Here is a 24,911-nt window from a genome sequence, read left to right on the forward strand (position 1 = left end):
AGCAAGCGAAGCAGACCTGCCTTCCACTTATCTATCAGTGAATTGACTTGCAGAAGTATCCAAGAGGCTCCGAGTTTTTCAGAGTCGGTATCGACGGACACTAAAAACCATCCAAAGCGGTACCGGCAAAGATGCTTTGCTTGCGTCCCTGCTGCACCCACCATATTTCGAAACTTTACGGCGAGCTGCTCCGGCACCGCCGACGCGGCGCCACCCGCTTACGCGCGCCACGGAAAGTTTATAATTTCAAACCGACCAATGAGCGCTCGCATACCGGGGGAGCGGCCGCAGGAACCAATGGGCTGGTGACGGCAGAGAACGGGCGCTTCGACGTAAAAATTTTGACGTTTGATGACGCAAAAAGCTCGCAGCGCCTCACTTTAGCCCGCAAAGGAACTCGCGAGTTTCATCCCCTTGGATCAACTAGTGCTAGGCAGGCAGTCCCACGCAACTGCCAATGCCAAACTTCAAACTTGCTTCATTGGGATCGGTGTCTGCACCCAAAGCTTCCAACCCGCTCCGAGAGTACAAAGGAGCGAAACACTTTCGTGACGGACATACGCCTCAGCAACTCACACTGCCTACAGTAACTTGAAAGCACTTAGCTTTACAGAAGAGCCATTACTTTCTATCAAACATTGTGTTTTTTTACTTGACCTGCCGCAATTCCGTTATCATTAGAGGAAACAGCGATATTTTAGCCCGTATGAAACGACCGATCCGACTGTCGCGCATGCGCATTAGTTGTAGGAGCGTGATTTCGCTCAAACGACCACGCTGTCAGTCGGTTCGACCGATTGGCGTTGGCATCACGAAGCAAGATGGCGGCTGCTTCCAGCAAGTGGAAAGTTGAGCATTCGCTGTGAACAGCTCGTTCGCCTCGAACGGCTCTCGGGGAGCACCGTTCTGGATGAATGCGCCAGCTGGTTAGAAACCGCGTTGGGAGCTTGTATGATAATGAATGAAAGCATCTTCTAAAGCTGACGCGTAACTATTAAATCGTTTACAGCATCCCAGGGAGAAGAACGCACTCCGCTGGTCTCTATCATATTGTGGCCAACTCTTCCCATACATTGTCGATGACGCGGGAAAGCTCGATGAATTAACGCACAGATAGAATGTCGGATGAGCACAACTAACTGTAGTATTTGAGCTTATGTATTTTCGCTAACAAACAAAAACGAGGACAGGTCTATAACATCCAGTGACCGCACCGTGATCATACAAATGTAGCATTGTGTTATATTGTGGCAATACAGATAATTCCGATGGCAAAACTGGGTAGTCCATGGCAAAAAAGTGAGCACTCCATGTGTCACGGATGAAAGCAATGGAAGCTTTCCACATGCCATGGATCAGGCACTGATGTGTGCAGCTATATCGCTCATCTTTTATTTACGTTGATGAAGGCGAGGTTGCATGTTCTAGCACTTATCTAACGATGGACTCAAGGACTTTTTATTTGAGTATATAAGGTAAACACAAATACTTCAAAGGGATTGCGATGATAAAACATGTAATGCAATCCTATTTTAATGCGTTTTAGTACAGGTTTATACGGCAATTAAGATGGGCTCGTGGGACGAATTAGGAAATGGGAAGCTCCCTAAACGTTAAAACTATATCATCGAATGGTCTTGAACTCAGTGGATTCTCGCACCTGCAGTGTCTGAAAAGCGACATGAATATCTTCACCAAGTAGACCTACATATCCTGGCTATAGCCTATAGGAAACTCGTCTCCGCACCAGTCACATTTAGAAACAATGGCGTGCATTACTTCATAATGAATTATTCATTCTTCTGGCCGAATATTTCTCGCAGCGATCACAGAGTGAGTGCGATATGTGCGACTTATCCTTGCACCGCACCTCTGTTTATACCACTGCGCTTCTACATCAGTTGGAATCCATCTTTTCATACAGCCCCGTGCATAAATCAGAGAGCGTTCGAGAGCTCACTTCTTTTGTCTGGTCTTCTTCGACCAAGAAGAAACGGCTTCTTCTTTGTGGAAGGCGGCCTTCCACCGTTCTTCGCATTCTCCATCCGCGCAACAGGCAATTTACCTCAGTCACGTGACCGCCCCCTATTCCAACCGAAATCGGAGAAGCCTCGCAATTTCCCGGGGATTCTTTTCTGGTTCTTTATTTCTTTTCTTTTCCATACAATTCCTACGGAGTGATTTTCTTACCACTGACGCCTCCGTGTTTCTTGCAGGGTGAAGCCACATAACCGAAGCCAGGAAGCAGCGCCATCGCTGTTATGCGCCGCTCGCTTTCGCTGCAGAAGCAGTAAAGCGGGCTCGGCACAGAGATGGCATTAGGGAGGGAACTGTATTAGCTTATACTCGTAAAATCACAAACACAAAACCGTAGCAGTAAAGTTACATTGGCGCGAACCGTGCATATAGGGCGCTCGATGGACGCTGAGAGACAGGCGGCGGATAAATAAAACTGCGGATGAAGGAGGATCAAAGGGACTCGGCGACAGGGAACGGAAATTGTATCAACGTGCAACCCAGAGAATATGGCTTTCGCCATAGTACGTAGTTGTCTTCGTGCCCTCTACAGCGTCGTCAGCGTGCCTATGTCGAAGCGCTCAGCAGCGCGCGAACGATGGCTGGTTCGTTTTATGACGTTCTGTGAAAGGTCGGAAAGTGCTGTCAGTGCCTTAACCGTTGGTGAATTGCTTTGTGCTGCAACAGTTTCGGCTACTCAACTATAGGCAAGGTTACAAGTCACAAACAAATTGGTAATGTTTAGCTATGTGTCCTAAAGTCAGGACTATATGAGTATCTGGAAGGAAGATTGAAATCGCCTGTCGTCCTTATTGGTAATATGTTGATGTACAGGCAATACTGGATACTTACCATCGTCCACCCAGCAGCTGTCAGCTTAAAGGAGCATGGAAGGGCTCGTAAAAATATTTCAGGGAGAGAAGAAGTTAGGATTACAAGCTCTGGGACGCATATTCGCACAAAGAGTACACGGGTGTGCAAAAAGTGCAGCGTGCAATCCTGGTGCGCAAGAGAGCTTTCAGTCTCGTGGATCAGAAAAACATCTTCCATTGGCTGCCAGTCGGCGACGTCACGTCATACACCCAGTAGCGAGATGCGTGCCTTGTTTGTTCTCTCTTTCTTTTTGCGGTTGTATTTGATGCCGATAGCCCAGCGTCTGAAGCGGAGCAGACGAACTTCCGTGCGTCGACCGGCCGCCTTGCTCATCGGCAGTATAGCTCCCCGGCAGACGATTCTCAGCAGCCAATCAGAAATGCTCGGATGATGTAACGCCACAACAAGCGAGAAGGCGCTGGGAGAGATACCCGCCCTACATCCTCTCTTGTAAACTATATGCGCTTCCGAAAGGAAATATTTTGAGCGACAGTCCCTGAAGGCAGCATGTTCATATCAAGCGACAAAAAAAATATGTGGCCGATATATGTGCTTTCCATGCCCCTTTTATGAGTGGTGTATATAGGCACGAGATTATCGTGCTGCCATTCTACGTTCTGCTGCTGCTAAATTTTCTTGTTCTAGTATATTTCTGCTACTTTTCTCCCTCTTTCCGCAATTTGAACAAATGATTATGCAAGATATCGAAACGAGACTACGTCTTCATGTCTTGCGCGCCTTCATTCTAGAAAGCTGCATGGCATAGCCATGCTCTACAGACTCAGAGTTCCTTTCTAAGGCCACCTTCACCATACGCGAGCTTCAGCGTACTATACACTCCCTTTCTAGTAATGCGGATGTCTCATCCGCTGCCTTTGTCGTGCCTGACGAGCACATATCATGTGGCTTTCGCCCGGCGCACCGTACTTCATCGACCTCTGCGGGGCTGTGTGCTATGTTGTTCCTAAAGTCTGCTTTGGACTACTGTCCTCCCTTCTGGGTACCGTAGCTCTTCGCTCCCTCTTTGCTTTCCTTCAAACTCCTCCGGCTTCTGCAAAAAAATTCTAAACCTCCGACTTTCATCCTTTATGCTCCCCTATACTTCACCCGCTCATATTCATATTCATTGCTGGAATCCATAATTTTACTCCATCGGACAAGTGTTTACACGGCGAAAAACTCAAAGGAGTCTATTGGACTTGATGAGAGAAAGCCACCTGTGAGTGCTTTGAGTGCTGCTGAGAACCACCTGGGTCCTTTGACGACAAAGACGGAAATTTCAGTGCTCACAGAACGAGTTAACATGTGCCCCGTACGGGGTCTTTCCGCGTGTGTTGTGACTTTTTGTCTTTTTATTCTTATCCTATCTGTCTTGTTTTGCCTTAGGGCACCTTGTCGCCTTCCTGGGAGGCAGACCGACCCCCGTTTTTTCTGGCTTCTTCTTCTTATTATTTTTTTCTACATCACTTTAGGCACATATTAACCTCTTTGAGGTGGGTACCACATTATAAAAACAAAACATCCGTAACTTTACTGCACAAGCGACGTCTAACTCCCGGCATAGGTGTCGTAACCTATTGGGCGCAAGGGTATGTGGTGGCGGCCCCTGTCGGAAGCACATCCCTGACGTGGAAAGCAGGATCACATGCTCGATCGCCGCTTTAGCAGCGTACCTCCTGCGGTTTCCTTTCGCTGGTCTGGTCTTCTAGCTTGGTATACGAGCCCTTGGATTGATTGGTTTCTCGTGCGATACATCAGCTCGGGCGATATCGAATGAAGTTTTCTGGGAATACACGCGAGCTCCGGCCCCAAGAACACATTGTCATCCCTGGGATAGCCTTAGAGCAGCATTCACAAACGGGGGTGACATCCTCAGGAGGTTAAATCTGATCCTCAAATCGTCGTCAACGAGTCAATGTGGCACTACACCGCGTCCCCACGGTATACTCAGAATGTCCACAGGCATTCCCTAAGGACAATTTTAGGACCGTGTGATGGCACTTCAGGAACGAATTCTAGATTCGGTTTACTTTACCTTGTTTGTTTCGTCAGATATCACTACATCCTGTTCACTGATTACTGTCCATTTGTCTTGATAAGCTGCCGCTATAATGTTCGTTTTTCCACAACGGACAATGAGCAGGGCGCAATGAAGAGCAACAGGAGAAATATAAAAAAATTAAGAAGAAACCTTGCCAGGCGCACCAAGTGACCAAGTCCGACAAATCACTTAGCAACTGTTCTGAAAAGGTTTTATTCTTATTGCCAACTGTAGGATGGGACAGATCGAATATATATATATATATGTATTGGCATCATCGTGGAAGACCAGCCATACGTGGGACAGATCGAAACTCCCTTCCGAAAACAAAACTGATACTACTCATTGCTTGTTACGCGTGAACCCGATAGTCTTGCTAGCCTCCCACTCAACACAAACGGTGAGCTGCAAAGTTTAATTCGATTACACAAACAAACAATACTGAAGCGAGGAATTGCTTGAAGTATTAACTCCTCACCAATGTAAAGTCTGTGTCTCTTACTACTTTTCGTTTGAGACATTCAGTAGGACCTTCAAAAGTCAACAGCAGTGCAACAGAATCGCGTGTTTCTGTCCTTTTCGCGAGAAACGCTTCATCCATCATAGAGAGTCAGCTTCTTTGGGGCAGAGTAATCTTACGCAGGACTGACACTTTGTTTGTGACAGACGCCACAGATCAGCCCCTAGGATCGGCCTAAAAAAACAAATGTGTGACCCAATATTTGGGGTCTTAGCAGGCAAGCTGAACAAGGTAATATTTCTCATCCCGCTAGCTACCCACAGGGACGTGCGCGGGATGTACCTAAATGACCGTTGAAGGACGACCCGCGACTGATATCCTCAGGATATTCTGAGGATTCACATGGGAGGACGAGGACACGATGACACTTTGGTGACATTCTGAGGACTGTGTCTGACTCTAAGAGACCACGGAGTCCAACGCCGTCATTCGCAGCATGTGTCGCCATGGAGATCGCCATTGTCATCGTCATGTCATCGTGATGATGATGCGATGTGTATTATTCATGTAGTAGTAGTAGTAGTAGTTGTTGTACTGTACGCTTTATGGTTGTGGCCTTTTAATAATCACAGTGCATGTTGAGAACCTCTCCGCACACCAGAAAATAAAAAGTTTTACCTTAAATAGCAAACTAGTCAGTTTAAAAAGTGATGCACTGTTGCGATTTAATGTGTGTCAGTTAACTGTGAATTGTGTTCGCACTGTCGTTAATTACGTTAATAACGAGTAGATGTAAACCAACGAATTCACGTTAATAATTAGTGTAGTTAATTACGGGTCGAGTATTTGTCGCTCAACTCCTGTATACTCCGTTTTATTTTGCATGTGTATATTGTTAACATGTTAAAGGCAGCACAGTATCAAATTTCAGGGTTGATGGTTGAAAACGCGGTTTTCTCTCCTGCATTTAGACATAACCTAATAAAAAATACATGTTTAACATTAGAGGAAGCTCATCGTGTTCTTGTCACAGAATATTTGTTCCGCAAAAGCAATTCAGGGGTGATCACTGACCTACATATTGTGCAGCCATTCCAATCAGACGAAGTGCAAATATCGCAAGAAGGAAAACTGAAGCAGTCTTCCAAAACCGCGTCGAAGATTTAAATTAGCCGACAAGTGCTTTAACCGTTGCTAAGCGTCTTATAGGCATGCCCCTATTAGCAAGAAAATTGTTTCTTGGCGTTCTTTCTGTCTTTTTATTCATTCCTTTCACCATTCAGTGTCTTTGCTATCTCGCGAACCTATTCACAACTCAAGCTGCACGGATGAACCAGTCCAGAAGCAGGCTCGTTGAGTACCAAAAACGGTCGCGTGGTCGTGCATGTTTACTGGTTTCCCTAGGTTTATCCGATCGTGAGTGTCTTAATGTAGTTATGTCTACCTCGTAGTATCTACCTGAATAATAAACAACATCCTGACCAGAATATGTCAAAATGCACGATGTGGGCACCAGGCAACGAGCAGAATAAGAACAAGGACGGTAGCAATGTGGGGGAAGTAAATATTGCTTCCAGCACCGTGTGTTGGCGATTTACGGCGCACGTCAAAAGAACCCCAGGTGGTCGAAATTATCCGCAGTCCGACCCCGCGATGCGTGCAGCATATGTCGGCGCACAAAATAGGCTGACTTACCTTACGTGTAAATCTACTTCCAATTTGATTTTTGAGCAGAATAAGAATTAATATCGAAATAGCAAGGCTAAATCCGCGAGCTGTGCGCATACCGCTAGCATGCGCCGAAGCAGGCGGGAGTCAGGTGACCTTACTTTCTACGCAAACACGACGGCAGCGCCCGTTTGTCCAGTGGTGGAGCTCGCACCCTTTCCGTTTGGAGTGCACACGGCACAGTTCCGGATTGGGCTTTCGCAGTTTAATGTGCATTCAATGTAAGTGTCATTCTTTTTGCTTATGGCTACACAGTGTACACTCCAAACGATTTTTTTTTTGCAATAACTACAGGGTTGTTCTAGCAAACGTTACACATTTCGATCGGACCGTAAAAATAGAAGACTAGGTTTGGCCCACCCCAACTTTGCAGACTGATAGCCATTTATCTGAAGTTTCATTCGAATTTTTTGGAAGCGTTATAGTCATGTAGAAAGAAAATTAAAAATAAAGCAAAATCTCGCCCCATGCATTTTCAATGGCCTATCCCACACAAACACCGCCATTTTTTCTTGTGTCTGCTCCACGTTCACATCACTTCACACAGGTAGCGCTGCCTACAACGATCTGACGATCTGACAGGCCGATTCTGACGTTATGCACCAATCCTCATGTTCCAGTCTTGTTCTGTATGCTGGTGCCACCTGTGTGTGGTGAAATGAAAATAAAGTGCACACAGCAGAAAATGTCTGCTTTTGAGTGAGATAGGCCATAGAAAATGCATAGAGTGAAATGTTGCTGGATTTTTAATTTCAGTTCTACAGGACCATAATGCCCACAAAAAATTCCAACAAAACTTCAGACAAATGGCTACGAGTCTGCAAAGTTTGGTGTTGGATAAACCCAGTCTTCTATTTTTACGATGCGATCAAAATGTGTAACGTTTGCTAGACTAACCCTGTAGGTCACGGCACATATGCCTGCAACAGGAATCACTTGTAACTAGCTTTAGTAACTAGTATTGACTAGCAGCCACTTGTGAATAAAATTACGGATTTTTTTACAGTGCACCGCGGGGAAGCATATCCCGTGTCATGATCACTATTCATTCATTTGTTGTTGGCCGCGGCGGCACAGATTTGTGACCTACAAGATAGGGGACGTTGTAGTACGTAGATGAAGCAATAAAACAGACAAAGGCGCACCACTCAACGCCCAGTTGCATGTTTCGACGCCTGTCATCAACTGCCATTCTTTCATAGAGATATGTAAATTTTAACTTGCGTTAACCGTACCTCTCAAGGGCCCACATTTTTTGAATAATGAGACGACGGTTACTTATTCCATACTTAGACAACGTTTTCCAGCGGAATCAATTCCGTATAGCATAATGTCGCTTCCCAGAGTTGCTGCATTATTGATGAATTAGGCTGTGCTATATAGACACAACACGAAGTCTCAAATTTTTTTTAGACTTCGTGTTGTGTTTGTCCCTTTGTGTTCCCTAGTCTCGGCTTTACATTATGCATCAACTTCACCAGCTCGCCTGCTTCTTAGCCATCTTTTCAATGTGGGACAGTTTGGAGAAAACGACTGCTTCACGCGCAAAGCTCGCCGGGCATATCAGACGCACAGGACAGCCCAGTGAGATGAATGAAACATCGAAACCAAACATGGATAGGTTGTTTTAACTGAAAGCTGCCGGTACGTTGCGCGGAGAAGAAATCATCTGCTGTGTTGCAAAGTGGTATTTTACCGACAAAGACGAAGCGCGAAAAGTACCACAAAGCATTACAGTCTGTGCACCTTCTTCATCTCTGTCCTCCTGCATGTTCAAAGTCGTGAAAGTCCTACTGCCAGCTCTAGTTCTACCTTTTTAACAAAATCACCTGACTTATAAACGCTGTGGCCCTCCGACTGTTTTCGTAGGAAGCCATCGAAGAGAAGGGGAAAGATGTTTTTCTGTGGGTTTCTGTTTTTTTTTTCGGGGTCGCTGAGAACGAATTTCAAGTCTGTTTTTAAAAATACCGCGCCGCTGAGTGATGAAAAAATATTTCATCAGAAAAAGCACATGTGGTGCGGTGGTAGTAGGCGCTGGCCAGAATCGCACGCCTGGGAGGTTGTGGGTATGACGCGTTCTTACGTGAAATCCATAAAATACCGTGCCTGGAGGCACCACATCATTTCACGGACCATGCCACATATGACCTGCCGGTTGAGCCACAACGCCTATCTCTCGTCGCACTCGCCCTTTTCCAACAGAGGCCCAGCCCTTGACTCAAATGTCTTCCTACTCCTTGAGATTTTCGTAGGGAATGGGTACAGAGCGGCAGCGACGACGGCCATCACTCGAGACCGAGGAGGAGGAAGAGGAAGAAGACTCGCAAGATGTTGAAAGGGCGTGGAGGAGAAGAAACGCTGAAACTGAGGAAGAACTTAAGAGATGACGCCTTGAAGATATTGACAGAAGAAGAGTTAGTGGTGAATAGGCGATTTCAGATATTGCCCTTGTGCTCCGCACGGGGGCCCTCCGTCGCCCAAGTCACGCGCATCGCGCAATGCGTCGTGGGAAATGGTTTACATTCGTGCTCGCTACCTGTTGCTCGAAGTTGCAGGAGGTGAAGGAGAAAGAAAACCGAAACCGTTTGCGCTCTTCTTCTTCTCTCTGACTCATGAAAGCTAAATCCCAAGGTACAGCGGGGATTTCGCAACACGGCGCTCTCTGGTGGGCCATCCATGCAATTTCTGAAATCGTCTATTGGAAACTGGAGGTGGAAGGTCTGCGGAGAAGACGCAGAAAAACGGATGCTCGCCGTTATCGACGCCGTCCGACTCATCTGGCTGTTGGGTGTCGCCCTTGGTTCTGCAGTGTTGCGGGTCCAAAAGTTCCGCAACTTCCCTGAGACCCTGAAAGACACCTCAACCCTTCTGCTACTGGAGGAGCGAAGAGGCTGCTGAAGAATTTTCATCAGAATATTTGTAACTTTAACTCGGCCATCGCAATTGCTTCAATGGGCGCCCGAGTTATACATCCGAGAGGTCAGTCCCTACTGCTTCGAAATCCACGACCAGATTAAACACTGTGTTGGACTACTTCATCCGCAATAGGGACAACAGAGGAAGAACAAATTTAGACTCTTGACACCTCGGAGGCAGCACAACAGAAATTGGGAATATGGAATAGAGACTTAGAACACAGTCTGTGATCTGGCCCTTATGGAGACCCTGATATGTCTCATCGTCTCCATCAATCCCTATGCTCAGGCATTCAAAATTATGCGAAATGTGGTGATGACGGAGGAAAAACTCGCCTGTAGTGAGCAGCGCCCTCCGCCAAGTTTGGATGTGGTGTTCAATGAGTCGAGAGATCGAGGCCACACACGTCGTCCGTAAGATCTTCCGACGGCGAACAATGTGGATATCGTCTACGTGGCCGAGGACGACAATGTTCCTGCCTCTCGAAGTCTTGCCGTCGACAAGAGATGCGATCCTTCCACGTGCCCTCTGTGCTTCTTGACGGGAGAGGACGGTTCCCAATTCCCATACCGATCTGAAGAACACTGAGAACAACAGAATCCCCGAGAGGTACTACTACAGTCATGTCTTCATTATACGGACACATTGGGATTCGTCGTTTTTCGTCCGGATAACGACTTTCTGGATAAGCGAACCAAGCAAACTTCCGGGGAAACAAAAATCTTAAGAGACCCCTTTATATCTCTGAAAAGGAAACAAATAAAAAATATCTACTTCAAAAATTCATGCAAACTGAGCTGCTTGACATTAGTATAGGCACGCGCATGACCGAATTTTGGTCAGAACCACGGCACCCGCTGCGTCACCCTGCTGGGTAACATGTCATAAAGTTAGTCCCGCGCACATGCTTTTGTCTACCACCTCTATCATGTGTCCACACGCACCAAAAGGAGTATCGATGTTCGACTGCTGAAGAAAGGGGAGTCAAACTGGACAGTATGCCTCACTGAGATGTGACTCTTCTCCGGAAGAATGTGAACAAAGGACATGCCAGAGACAGAGGACATTGACACTTTTCCGGATAAGTGAATCAGAATGACATAGGTCCTAGAAGGTTGGTGCCCGTACTTGCTGTCCGGATACGGATAAAAAATTCTGGATAGCCGTGACAAAATCCAACGGCAGCAGGTTCGTTCCCGGTAATGTAGCCGGATAACGTTTTTTCCGGATATCTGAACTCCGGATGAGCGAGACATGACTTTATTCCAGTCTTCTCCCCATTCCCCATTCGTGCTGGCGAATTCAACCCCCTACTCCATGGCGGAGAGCCCTTTCAGCAATTCGTCGTCGACTCTTATGTCAAGATCGAGCGGACTCCACTCCACTACCAGAGGGCGCACCAGAAAGAGCTTCGTACCGACAGTTATCGCGGGCTTCAGAGACTACTTCAGTGGGGAAGATGTCGATGGCCCGTTTGTGTCAAGGCGTCATCCTCGGTTTTCGGAAACGTTGTTGAGTTTATAGAAGCTGGGCGGAACTTGCGGGGAAAGCCATTCTCGCCCTGAAGAATCTCCACGTTCACAGTCTCAATGAAGGGACTATGAGTCGTCTCCGGGTGAAGAACCCTCGACATGAACACATCTACAAGAAAAAACAGTAGAAGGGATGCAGAGTTACATTTTTCTGTGTGTATACGAGGGGTGTTCAAGACAAACCGTTACTTTCTCTCTCCTTAGTGTACAAATGGCTCGCGCTACTTCTTTTTCGTCATTTTCACACGCGACAGGCCTCAGCGTTCAGCACGTGGTGGTCCAAAGTTTGTGCAAAACAGAAGACATGTGCTTGACAAGATGGCCGACAACGAGGTGAGCGCGCACATCGAACAGCGAATTGTCATGAAGTTTCTCGTGAATGAAAACGTAAAGTCATCTGAAATTCACAGAAGACTTCAGGCTCAGTATGGCCACGATACACTTAGCCGCAGCAAAGCGTTTGAGTGGTGCAAACGGTTCCGAGACGGCCGTACATCGGTGCAGGACGATCCCGGCCGGGCGGCTCAGAGCCCAGTATCAGAGTTCCTGAGAACATCCAACTTGTGGAGCGCCTGATCCTCAAGGACCAACGGATAACATGTCTCGAACTGGCTCGAAAGACGGACCTTTCTGTGGGAACATTGAACACTATCATTCATGAACACCTCCAGTTTCGGAAAGTTAGTGCCCGTTGGGTCCCGAGGCAGGTCTCCGTGTTTGACCGGCAGAGAGGACTGGAAATCTCTCAAGAGCTAAGGTACCGTTTCGACACTGAAGGACAACCGTTCCTTGATCGGATCATCACGTGCCATGAAACGTGGGTGCACTATTTTACTCCTGAGTGTAAACGCGCATCAAAACAGTGGAAGCATCCGGGCTCGCCAGCTCCCAAGAAGTTCCGAAGCACCCCGTCTGCGGGTAAGGTCATGGCCACGGTTTTCTGGTACAAGGCTGGCGTTGTTCATGTTGATTTTCTGCCCAGTGGTACCACCATCAATAGTGCATATTACTGCCAGGTTCTCAGGGATGTGCATAAGGCGCTGAAGCAAAGGTGGCCGGGCCTCATCACCAAAGGAGTCCTCCTCCTACAGGACAATGCACGCCCGCATACCGCGCATCTCACGACACGCACCTTACAGGAACTTGGCTGGGAGTTGCTGCCACACCCCCCTAACATTCCAGACCTCGCCCCCAGCGATTTCCATCTCTGCGGGCCACTGAAGGCGTTTCTTGAGGGCCGCCACTTCAGCTGCGACGACGAGGTCAAGAATGCGGTCCGATCATGGCCGCTACGCGCCGGTAAGGATTTCTACGCTGTTGGCATCCGAGCCCTCGTGAAACGCTGGGACAAGTGCGTTAGTGCCAGCTGGAGATTACGTTGAAAAATAAAACTAATTTCTCGCCTATAAGTTCATTTTACTTTTGCGAAAAATGAAAAGTCCCGGTTTGACGTGAACACACCTCGTAGGTACCCGGCAGCACTTTTACCTACGTACAAGAATGCTGATGAGGCGCGATCTCCAGAATCGAGAATCCGCCGCCAAGAAGGAATCTCCGTTCGAACAACTTCCATTTCACTTGAAAGTGTTGTTTACCCCGAAGGTCTGATTTAATTGGTCCTATTTACTTCACAATAGATTGTGTTCTTTGTCGCTACGATCTCCCGCGACCGATGATTGGGAAAGTCGTTTGATGAGACCAGTTGGAGGCCGCTCCGCATCGTCGTGCTTCTGTAGAAAGAGAGAAGAGGGCAGGCGCAAACCGCGATTTCTTTCGCTCATAAATCAAGTTCCTTTTGTGTTGGTGTCAAGGTAAAGGTATCGTTCATTCCGCGATGAGAAATCTTTGCGCTTTAGTGCTCCTTTACTCGTACCAGCAAAGCATTCAGCGATGAGTCAATCAACGTTGATCACGGAAGCAATTGGAACCCTTGGAAGCTCTTCGGTTCACATCATCTTTCGCAATCGTATTCCCTTCAGTGTCCTACAAGCCGTACATTGAAAGGAGGATACGCTAACCGTGCATCTGCGAGTTATTTGGGGGCTGAGAAAGTGTGGCGACCGAGAGCATATGTGTACACACAGCGAACATCTGTGCTGAAGCACCTTTTTTCTCAAGTGCTAATCGATATCTGTCTGCAGTTCCATAACCGGCAGGCGCTTCGCAATGTTTGCGAATGATCTAACATACCGGAAAATGAATTTCACGGGGAATCAAACGATTTTCACGGGACTGCATCCTTGTACGTTGTAAAGAGAGAATGAAGAACCCTGACTTTGCTGGTCTCGTTGTTAGTTTGTTAAATCTCATCTGAGCCGCGTGAAAATTCCCTGGTCTTATCCACCTGAAGTCAGTATATAGGGACTTTGTTATGTTTTTATGCACAGTTTATGTGTGTGCGGCGGTTTATTCTTTCTGCGTAGAAACCTCAGTTGTGGGAGCTGTGCATTTCTCGTAGCCATTTTGTTTCGCTAAGTGAACTGCCTGCATGGCTACAGTCAAAAATCTTGCCCGCACGAACTAATGTGCCCCAGAGGGGGAAAGATACATTCTACCAGTGAATGAAGTAAATTGATATAAGTTGTTCATAAAAGTTGTAAGATTCAGTTCGCTTATTAAAATGTGAAGCCAACTATTTACGAAATGGGGGAATTCCTTCTAGGACACCGAACTACAGATTTGCAACATCTGTTTCCAAAAGAAAAGAACAATTAAGCGAGTTGCGCATGTGCACATAAATGGCATGTTTCAGAATCCTTTTGTTACCTACACTTGGAATTTGTTGTAGTAGCAACTGCATGACTTTTCCTGAGCCTATTCACACAACGACAAACATTCAGAGTAGCCTGAGACATCTATGTTAATGGAACAAGGGAAAGACTGAGATGCGCAGTAAAGATGCTTCTTCACTTCTGCCACTGAGCAGGTTTTATGGACGCTTCCTGCACTGCGACAGGGTTCACTTTTGCGCATGTGGTTCCCGAGCTCTCTATTCAAGGCGCAGCTCGGTTATCTCGCCGTAGCCCACTGCTGCGGAGCATCGCTGAATGATACTGGCGTTATGCTTTATGGAGTACCTCACTCCCGCAAGAGGATGAATATCTGTAGCGATTCCAAGAGCGGCTTGCAAGTTCTGAAGGGTGTGTTCGCGTCCGACACTCCTGTTTTATGGACAGCAACGATGTGTGGTGTCAGTGGGCACCCGGACGCTCTGGCACTACAGGAAACACTGCAGCGTCCGCTGCATCACTAGGGCTGCATAGGATACGCGTACGAGGAGCGTATGCTCCTCTCTAACGACAACGGATCAGCGTAGTATCTGTAGTTTTCTGGACGAGCACGATTCTGATTGCCTTTTACAATTGACCCTCAGTTGAACTTCCGCGTTCCTTACAGTCTTCCTCGACCAACGAAGTCCGTCGGTGGTGGTCCTGGTGAAAGGGCTCGCCGTTGTCGGCCTCACAGAGGTGGACAACGTCACGACTGACGCCCTGGGGGTCCTGGACCGACTTCTAAGGGAACTGTGCCGACATATGTCTGAAAGCGTCTGAGGAAAATCCAGGAAAAATCCTAGACAGCACAGCCGGCACCGGGATTCGAACTTCGGTATCTCCCAGTCTCGACGTGACATGGCCAGCACGCTAACCACTGAGCCACGGGAGCTGGCTGGCTGGCTGGCTGACTAAGTCAGTCGTTCTCTACTGTGGTCGGCTGCTCCATAAGATAAGGAAACCGGTGACTCCTAACTGCTCAGAGTGTGGAGCGCTCGAGCAGAACATATTCTCATGCCCTGCGTGCTGCAGTCTGCCGTCCAGAGTCGCCTCCAGTGCTCGCTCGCGGGACTGGATAGCTGTCCCTTTAATATCTTGACGGTTCCAGGCGGCTGCACACCATCCCATAGGCGGCGTGCATGGATATCCTGACATCTTTTCTTCAAGATATCGGGGCGCAGAATGTAATTGGACCCTTTGGTTTCCTTGGTTCTTTTGGTTCTTTGAGTTCTTTCTTCTTTAAATGACTTCTCAATCTTTCGGCAGTCAGTTCGTCCACGGAGTCGCATACAACTTTCTACGCTTATTTCGTATTCTCTTTGCTTCATCACTTTCCATTAAAATGTCCATGGATAGATCCTCAAAACCTCTGTAAGCATCCCTAATGCATGCGTGGGCGTCAATACATTCATCATGCGGAGTTTTGAACGCGCACTGGTTAGAATAACGGATATATTAAATAAAAACCACGGGGAAAAAACGCGACTGCTGTGACCCCAAGACTCCCGCGCGTCGGAGAAACTATAGATGTCACGGCAGGAGCAGGTGATCTCCCAACTGGCGGACTGGCTTGGAGTTAGCAAATGATGCAAGTAACGTCAGGCCGCTCTCCTTTTTTTATTTATGTGCGTGAACAACGTCCGCGTGGAATGTAATATGGCAAAACTCGAGAATGTTTCTGATAAAAGTCATCCTCGAGAGCTATTCTCCGCCGAGAACTCAAAATTTTCGGGGACCTCTTCATCGTCCCTTGCATGCAGCTCGTATATCTACAAGTGCTATGGAGTAGACGGCGTCCATTGTGGAACCTACAGCTCCCGTTTTTTTTTTTTTTTTTTTATGCAGTACAATACCAATCACTTCCGACACCACATAACAACAAAGCCTGATCGCTTAAACGGCGTGGCGTAACAATGAAAAGTCCACCAATGACGACCGTGCTTTCGGCGGCCGTAGATATGGAGACAAGCCGCCATCAATCGCATGGGCAGCCAGTGATAGCCACGTAGAGCCACGTAGAGTCTGTGAAAGACGATTCCAAACTCGTCTGCGCCGATTGGATGGTATCCTGACTTTATATGTCTACGTGCGAAGGAGTAAGACGAGGCATTAAGCAGGCATTCTCTATCTACGTTGCGTTGGCAGTTCCATTCCTGCGTGACTTTTCCCTCGGACGCCTGCCGAGCTATCGAACCATGCAGCCTGTCGGCCGTATGAATGGGATCGAAAACGGCCGACGCCACTGGGAATTTGATGGCGACAAAACGAGGGAAGAACATCTTCGACGGGCGTCGTTCACACTTCCTCGCACAGGCAACGACCGCCTTACGTCGAAGTACACGTAATTACGACGTCCATTTCTTACGAATTCGTGTGCGCTAAGAATAAGTACCAAGTAAGTATACGCCAAGAAGTAACAAAATAGGCTGTTCGTTCAATTTTCCGGCACGTGAGCGGGCCTGGAAAAGTACCGCCCATAGTGTCCCAATTACAGTGGAAGTCCAGCCAGCCGGGCAAAGTATGCTGAGGTCGTGAACAACAACAACAATTATATTCTGATGATGAAGTGCATTCTAAGGAAAAATGGTGGTAACCATGCCTGTTACCGCCTCTTTGCAGGTGAAGTACAAAATGTGTGTAAGAGCTGTTATTACAGCCACGGAAGCAATGCACTTTCAGGGAGTGTTGCTTTCCCAACATTGACAGTGCAATGGACATTGAGCACATTGTGTACAACGAAGATAACTGCAACTAAAATTAGTTTTGGGATTTGCGCAAACCTGTTGTGCCGATTCCAACCAGGTAGCAGGTAGAACTTTGTAACCTTTTAGGCACAACATATGCGATAACTATTACCTCCAAAAAGGTGTAACTGCTCCACCCTTTCTTCTAAGAGTGTGGGGAAGTTTTCCACTTGAGTGAACGCTACTCTGTACGCTACCCCATAGCTAGGGGGTCGTGAACCGCCTATATTTCGAACAGATGTCGACTTACCCAGTATAGAGGAACGGATCTCTTTTCGAAATACCGGGAAAATACGAGGCTTCTGCATCAATTAGAGCATGTCATCGATTTTCGTTTAGAAATATTCGGACCTTGGTAACTCTGAGTTTTCTCTACGTGAATGTAGAAAGAAAACTTTAGGGCGCGTATACTTACTATATGCCAAGCGAAAGTTCACACATTAAACTTTCTGGTGGATTTTCCAGTTTATGACTTTCTGATGATCAACCTCGACGATATGGCTATGTAAATGGCTGTCACATTTAATGCGTTAGCATTAGAAGCCCCATTTTGAAGTAAAGCCGGTTTCGTAGCGGGGTGAGTTTGGTGTCCGCGTACAGCGGGGCACGTGACGGAGAAGAGCGAATCAGGCTGCAGTCCGCAAGCTGATTCGTTCTTCTCCGTCGTCTCGGTCTGCGAAAAGAAAGGGTGTAATGTTAACCACAAGAATAAATATGTTGACTACAAAGAGGCTGTGGTTTATAACATTCCGCTATCGTGCGGTAGGACATATGTTGGTCAGACAGGTAGATGCGTAAACGATCGCCTTCGAGAGCACGCTCTCTTAGTGAAGAACACTACACCCGTTGGACACTTGGCAATACATTGTAAAACCTGTGGGTGCTCTCCCCTATTTCAGAGTACAACTATAGAAGCAATGTTTGCGAAACAAAGTACGCGTGAGATAGTCGAGGCCTGCATCATATCAGCTCTTGGGAAGGACGTCTGCGTGAGCCAACCTTCAATTGACTTATCGCCACAAGAGATTAGTTATGACATGTGCTGTTAGACCGCTCTAAGTAGTTAAGTAGCCAGTTTTTCCTATCACCTCCCCTTGTATGTGTGTTTTTTCTGCCTTTTTACATTAAAGTTTCTGTCAGTTGTCAGCAGTTGTAGCGTCAAGTTTTCGTCCCTCGTCTTTGGCTGTATTCTTTTGTATCGAATATGTACCAACTACCCCACATGAACACGTTAGTTCGTTCTTCTCCGTCACGTGGAAGCGCGAAGCGGCGGCGCAGCCGTCGCGGAGCTCGTAAGCTGGACCTGGAGCCGCGGCGTCGTCAGTTGCGCCTCGTCTCTGGATGTCTTCAGATGTGTCTCGTGGGTTCTCCGGGAGTGTTTCGAGCGGCTGAGTTTGTGTCTCATGTCGTGTGGCAATTGAAACTGCAACGTTCTCCAATGGATCCAGGACCTTATACTAGTCAATATACTAGTCAAAGTATATAAAAATATAAGAAGCAGAAAAGAAGCATAAGAGGTAAGCAATTAGAAGCAAGACGAACGTCTAACGCTAACGCAGTCATCGCATTAATTACATTAATCGCACTCAATTTTTTTACTTCAATGTTTGCTGAACTGTGTGGATTTGCTGGCCATTCTATTCTTTTATGTGCGTGTACACACTGAGGATGTCCCGCGTAACAACAACAACAACAGCTGCATGCATGGCGATTGGATGAGCTGTTTCACCGCAGCAATTGCGATACGCTACCTCAGCGCATGTGTGGTTAATATATGAGTGGGATAGCGATGAAGGAAATGAGATGTACGCACACATGCACGCACACATGACATAACACATAGCAAGTGACATACTGCATGTGCAGAGGCGCCGTAACTGTCGGGGTTAGCAGTTCATGCAGTCGACCACACGTCATGTATAGTACGATGAAGCCCCATCAGATCACATTTCCGTACTCATGCAAAAGTCACTGAGTCTAAAGGAGCTCAAGCAGACCGGTAGTAATCAAGAACTGGTGAAATGAGCGCAGGCATTGACGGTACAAAGGGTTAAAGTAGGGGCCTCAGATTGCGGCAAGGCTGAATGGCTTGCTATTGATGCGAGTCAGTTGGGACAGCAATATTGTTCTCACCAAATTTGATAGTGTCATGGGGCAACGGGTTGTTGTGCGAGTTTTTGTTTAAACATTTTTCTTTTTTTTATTGCGAGTTAATTTCGAGAAGAGTTGTTGGAAATACAGGCCCCTCGCGCGCGAAACCGCTGATAGGGGACCGCTCCCCCACGCGCTGGAAATTCCAGACAAGTATGTCGCAAGCAGTACATGAGCTTTTCCGTTCTATACGGTCTAGCACCAGGAGCAGTGATAGAACGTACATCCCATCCCCCGAAAACCCCCCGATCCCGGAGGCACAGCTGATGGCAATTCTGAATTTCAGGCAAAATAAGGCACATCGAGCGTTGCTCTTCGGCCTACTCTTCGACCTCAGGAGAGGGTGTCTGTGGCCCGCTTTCCTCCCAAGGAGAGACAATGGCTTAGCTGACGTGGACTACCCCAAGTGTTTGTTGATTGTCTCAGCTCCGACGGCGTCTTTGACATCGTTGGCCCTGGAAAACTATGCGGCATTTATCATCAAGGAGGAAATTTGTTTCATGTCGGCCTAAATACGGAATCACAATATTCTCTTTGAACTCCTCGAATCTAGAATGGTAACAGTCACTGTCTTGATGATGCCCTTGTTCTTCCCGCTGTCTGACGCAACCTTGTCATCCCCTTCGCCGCATTGCTGTGAGCTGCGCCCTGCGTCCCCTTTTGCCAATGCAGTTTCGCGCTTGCGACACCTGCCCCTTCCTTTGTGCCAGCAATTGTCGACCTTAAAACGGCCTCGCACTCACGCTACTATACAGGACCTTCCCCGAAAACAGGCAATCAGCTCTGTGGTAGCCCAACAACTCGCTTTGACCCACCTCACATCTACTTATCCCCATTGTCGACAAATCTTCACCGACGCCTCCGTAATGCCTGACGCATAGGGTGCAGCCTTTTACGTCACCGATACAGAATGTGAACAGGCTTACAAATTGCCCTGCCCCGTGTCGTCCAACGAGGCTGAACTCTTCCGCCCTGGAATACAATTCTGACCTGCCACCTGTGAAATGGGTGGTCCTCATCTACAGCAAGGCGTCCCCCCTCTGCTTGATGTCGTCCCGCCCCAACCTCATACAGGATATACCCAGCCTGATCATGCAGACGTACAACAGACTCTCGCGTCAATGGTCATGTTTTGTCCCTCCTATGGGTGCCCGGTCATGTGGGCCTGACCGGTAACACACGCGCAGACGCGGCTGCAAGACGAGGTGCCACAGCTGCTACTCCTGCCACTGCACGTCTGCCCCTTACACTTTCGGCTTGCCATTTACCTATGTAAATAGGCCGCCGCCGCTGGTGTGCCGCCCGTACCCAAGCATTTAGATCTGAGGCCGCCACCTACAACAGTCACATGTAGTCCTTCGACCCCTCGGTGCCCTTCTTCATTGCGTGTCTCTTCAGTCGTCGGGAGGAATCGCTGCTGCACTGCCTCTGTCTCAAAGTTGCCCGCACCCCATTGCTTCTTTACAAAATGGGCCAGTCCAGCTCCCCCTTCTGTTCCAGCTGTGGCGAGGTGGCCGACATTCCTCTATCCTTATCTGCTCAGAGCTGCTCCGCTTCATGAAAGACTCGAGCCTTGCGTCTGCCCTCTGACTGGGCTTTCTTGTGCCATGTCGTGCCTACACTGCACTGTTTTTCTTTCTTTTATCCTTACTTTTCCTTTTCTTTCTTTTTTTTCCTTTCTCCTTTTTTGTTTATTCTGAGCTTATGTTTTCTTTTTTTGGAATAGCAAGCCGGCATTAGCCCTGGCTGACATTTCCTTTTCCTTTCCTTTGTTTTCATTCTATTAAACATATTGCCACCCCCCCCCCCCTTGTTCTTAATCTCATGAGCCTCTAGGCAAACAAGACAAAGCTGACATCGAAAACGTCCATTATCAAGACAATAAAGGTCGTGGTATGATTCTGGGGGGAACACGATTAATTCAAATGGAGACATCGGAAAGCTCCGCTCGGCGTTGTTCTGTTGTTACGTCCCTTCTTTGCTTAATTCCCCCCCCCCCCCGTGTCATCCTTGTGTTTTAGTTCTTCATGTGCCTCTGGTTCAGGGGCAGACTCTGGGGGGGGGGGGTCCCGATGTCCTGACCCCCATCTCAATTTCTGTCTTCACACAATTGAACACTATAGTTTTTACCCCACAGTTGTATGCCTTGCATACACGTGTTACATACACGTGGCGTTGTATGTTACATTATAGTGTTTACTAGAGTTCACCACATCGGGGTGAAAATGCCCATTATGAAGACAAAGAAGATAGTTGTGTGACCTGCCGGGAGCACAGTTCGTTCAAATTGAGATATGGGAACGCTCGGCTCCGCCTAATCGTGTACGTGTGTCGAGCACCTGGTATGTTGCCAATATCGTGTGTGTCGGCTTTGCAACTTGTAACGCTTACATCGGGGTGAAAACGCCCATTAATCAAGACAAAAATGTCGTGGTGTAATCCTGACTCGAACACGATTCGTTCAAATTGAGATATCGCAACGCCCCGCTCCGCCTAATTATGTACGTGAGCCAAACACCTGGTATGTGGCAAGTATTGAATGCTTCGCAAGTTGTAAGGCCATACCGTGGTGAAAACGCCCATTAATCAAGACAAAAAGGTCGTGGTGTAATCCTGACGGGAACACGATTCGTTCAAATTGAGATATCGCAACGCCCCGCTCCGCCTAATTATGTACGTGAGCCAAGCACCTGGTATGTGGCAAGTATTGAATGCTTCGCAAGTTGTAAGGCCATACCGTGGTGAAAACGCCCATTAATCAAGACAAAAAGGTCGTGGTGTAATCCTGACGGGAACACGATTCGTTCAAATTGAGATATCGCAACGCCCCGCTCCGCCTAATTATGTACGTGAGCCAAGCACCTGGTATGTGGCAAGTATTGAATGCTTCGCAAGTTGTAAGGCCATACCGTGGTGAAAACGCCCATTAATCAAGACAAAAAGGTCGTGGTGTAATCCTGACGGGAACACGATTCGTTCAAATTGAGATATCGCAACGCCCCGCTCCGCCTAATTATGTACGTGAGCCAAGCACCTGGTATGTGGCAAGTATTGAATGCTTCGCAAGTTGTAAGGCCATACCGTGGTGAAAACGCCCATTAATCAAGACAAAAAGGTCGTGGTGTAATCCTGACGGGAACACGATTCGTTCAAATTGAGATATCGCAACGCCCCGCTCCGCCTAATTATGTACGTGAGCCAAACACCTGGTATGTGGCAAGTATTGAATGCTTCGCAAGTTGTAAGGCCATACCGTGGTGAAAACGCCCATTAATCAAGACAAAAAGGTCGTGGTGTAATCCTGACGGGAACACGATTCGTTCAAATTGAGATATCGCAACGCCCCGCTCCGCCTAATTATGTACGTGAGCCAAGCACCTAGTATGTGGCAAGTATTGAATGCTTCGCAAGTTGTAAGGCCATACCGTGGTGAAAACGCCCATTAATCAAGACAAAAACGTCGTGGTGTAATCCTGACGGGAACACGATTCGTTCAAATTGAGATATCGCAACGCCCCGCTCCGCCTAATTACGTACGTGAGCCAAGCACCTGGTATGTGGCAAGTATTGAATGCTTCGCAAGTTGTAAGGCCATACCGTGGTGAAAACGCCCATTAATCAAGACAAAAAGGTCGTGGTGTAATCCTGACGGGAACACACTGTAAACTTTTTCACACCTTTAAAGGTGTGCGCTATGCACGTTCAACCTGGTTGCGTAACATTGCATCTCCAGGATGATATTTTACAAAATTAGGAAAGCATTACTAAAGATCAAATGTCAGTGCAAATCTTGCTTTCATTATGTCTTGGATATTGTCAGTACGTGCTAATGCATATATGCATCGCTACCGATAATCGAGCACGCGCAAGTGTCTACAATACTGTTCAACAATGTTGAGATGTTGCAAGACTGCATTTTTGGAGGACAGACAACGCTCCAGTAAAGAAATTTGTGCGAAACTGTGCTCCATTATGATGTTACCAAAATTACACCTAAAAAGGCGTGCGCCATGCACGTTATTACACCTTTAAAGGTGTGAAAACATTTAGAGTGCACGATTCGTTCAAATTGAGATATCGCAACGCCCCGCTCCGCCTAATTATGTACGTGAGCCAAGCACCTGGTATGTGGCAAGTATTGAATGCTTCGCAAGTTGTAAGGCCATACCGTGGTGAAAACGCCCATTAATCAAGACGAAAAGGTCGTGGTGTAATCCTGACGGGAACACGATTCGTTCAAATTGAGATATCGCAACGCCCCGCTCCGCCTAATTATGTACGTGAGCCAAGCACCTGGTATGTGGCAAGTATTGAATGCTTCGCAAGTTGTAAGGCCATACCGTGGTGAAAACGCCCATTAATCAAGACAAAAAGGTCGTGGTGTAATCCTGACGGGAACACGATTCGTTCAAATTGGGATATCGCAACGCCCCGCTCCGCCTAATTATGTACGTGAGCCAAGCACCTGGTATGTGGCAAGTATTGAATGCTTCGCAAGTTGTAAGGCCATACCGTGGTGAAAACGCCCATTAATCAAGACAAAAAGGTCGTGGTGTAATCCTGACGGGAACACGATTCGTTCAAATTGAGATATCGCAACGCCCCGCTCCGCCTAATTATGTACGTGAGCCAAGCACCTGGTATGTGGCAAGTATTGAATGCTTCGCAAGTTGTAAGGCCATATCGTGTGAAAACGCCCATTAATCAAGACAAAAAGGCCGTGGTGTAATCCTGCCGGGTTAACGATTCGTTCAAATTGAGATATCGCAACGCCACGCTCCGCAAAATTATGTACGTGAGCCAAGCACCTGGTATGTGGCAAGTATTGAATGCTTCGCAAGTTGTAAGGCCATATCGTGTGAAAACGCCCATTAATCAAGACAAAAAGGTCGTGGTGTAATCCTGACGGGAACACGTACGATTCGTTCAAATTGAGATATCGCAACGCCACGCTCCGCCTAATTATGTACGTGAGCCAAGCACCTGGTATGTGGCAAGTATTGAATGCTTCGCAAGTTGTAAGGCCATATCGTGTGAAAACGCCCATTAATCAAGACAAAAAGGTCGTGGTGTAATCCTGTCGGGTTAACGATTCGTTCAAATTGAGGTATCGCAACGCCCCGCTCCGCCTAATTATGTACGTGAGCCAAGCACCTGGTATGTGGCAAGTATTGAATGCTTCGCAAGTTGTAAGGCCATATCGTGTGAAAACGCCCATTAATCAAGACAAAAAGGTTGTGGTGTAATCCTGACGGGTTAACGATTTGTTCAAATTGAGATATCGCAACGCCCCGCTCCGCCTAATTATGTACGTGAGCCAAGCACCTGGTATGTGGCAAGTATTGAATGCTTCGCAAGTTGTAAGGCCATATCGTGTGAAAACGCCCATTAATCAAGACAAAAAGGTCGTGGTGTAATCCTGTCGGGTTAACGATTCGTTCAAATTGAGATATCGCAACGCCCCGCTCCGCCTAATTATGTACGTGAGCCAAGCACCTGGTATGTGGCAAGTATTGAATGCTTCGCAAGTTGTAAGGCCATATCGTGTGAAAACGCCCATTAATCAAGACAAAAAGGTCGTGGTGTAATCCTGTCGGGTTAACGATTCGTTCAAATTGAGGTATCGCAACGCCCCGCTCCGCCTAATTATGTACGTGAGCCAAGCACCTGGTATGTGGC

The 24,911-nt window shown here is 47.4% G+C and overlaps 1 protein-coding gene across 2 annotated transcripts in view; it reads right to left on the bottom strand.

Annotated features, from left to right (window-relative positions):
- The window catches only part of LOC135385300 (ras-related protein Rab-27A-like), a 106,182-nt gene that overhangs the window by 19,379 nt on the left and 61,892 nt on the right, over positions 1–24,911 (bottom strand). The window lies entirely within an intron of this gene.

The sequence above is a fragment of the Ornithodoros turicata genome, chromosome 2 (genome assembly GCF_037126465.1).
Source record: "Ornithodoros turicata isolate Travis chromosome 2, ASM3712646v1, whole genome shotgun sequence".
Taxonomy (NCBI): domain Eukaryota; kingdom Metazoa; phylum Arthropoda; class Arachnida; order Ixodida; family Argasidae; genus Ornithodoros; species Ornithodoros turicata.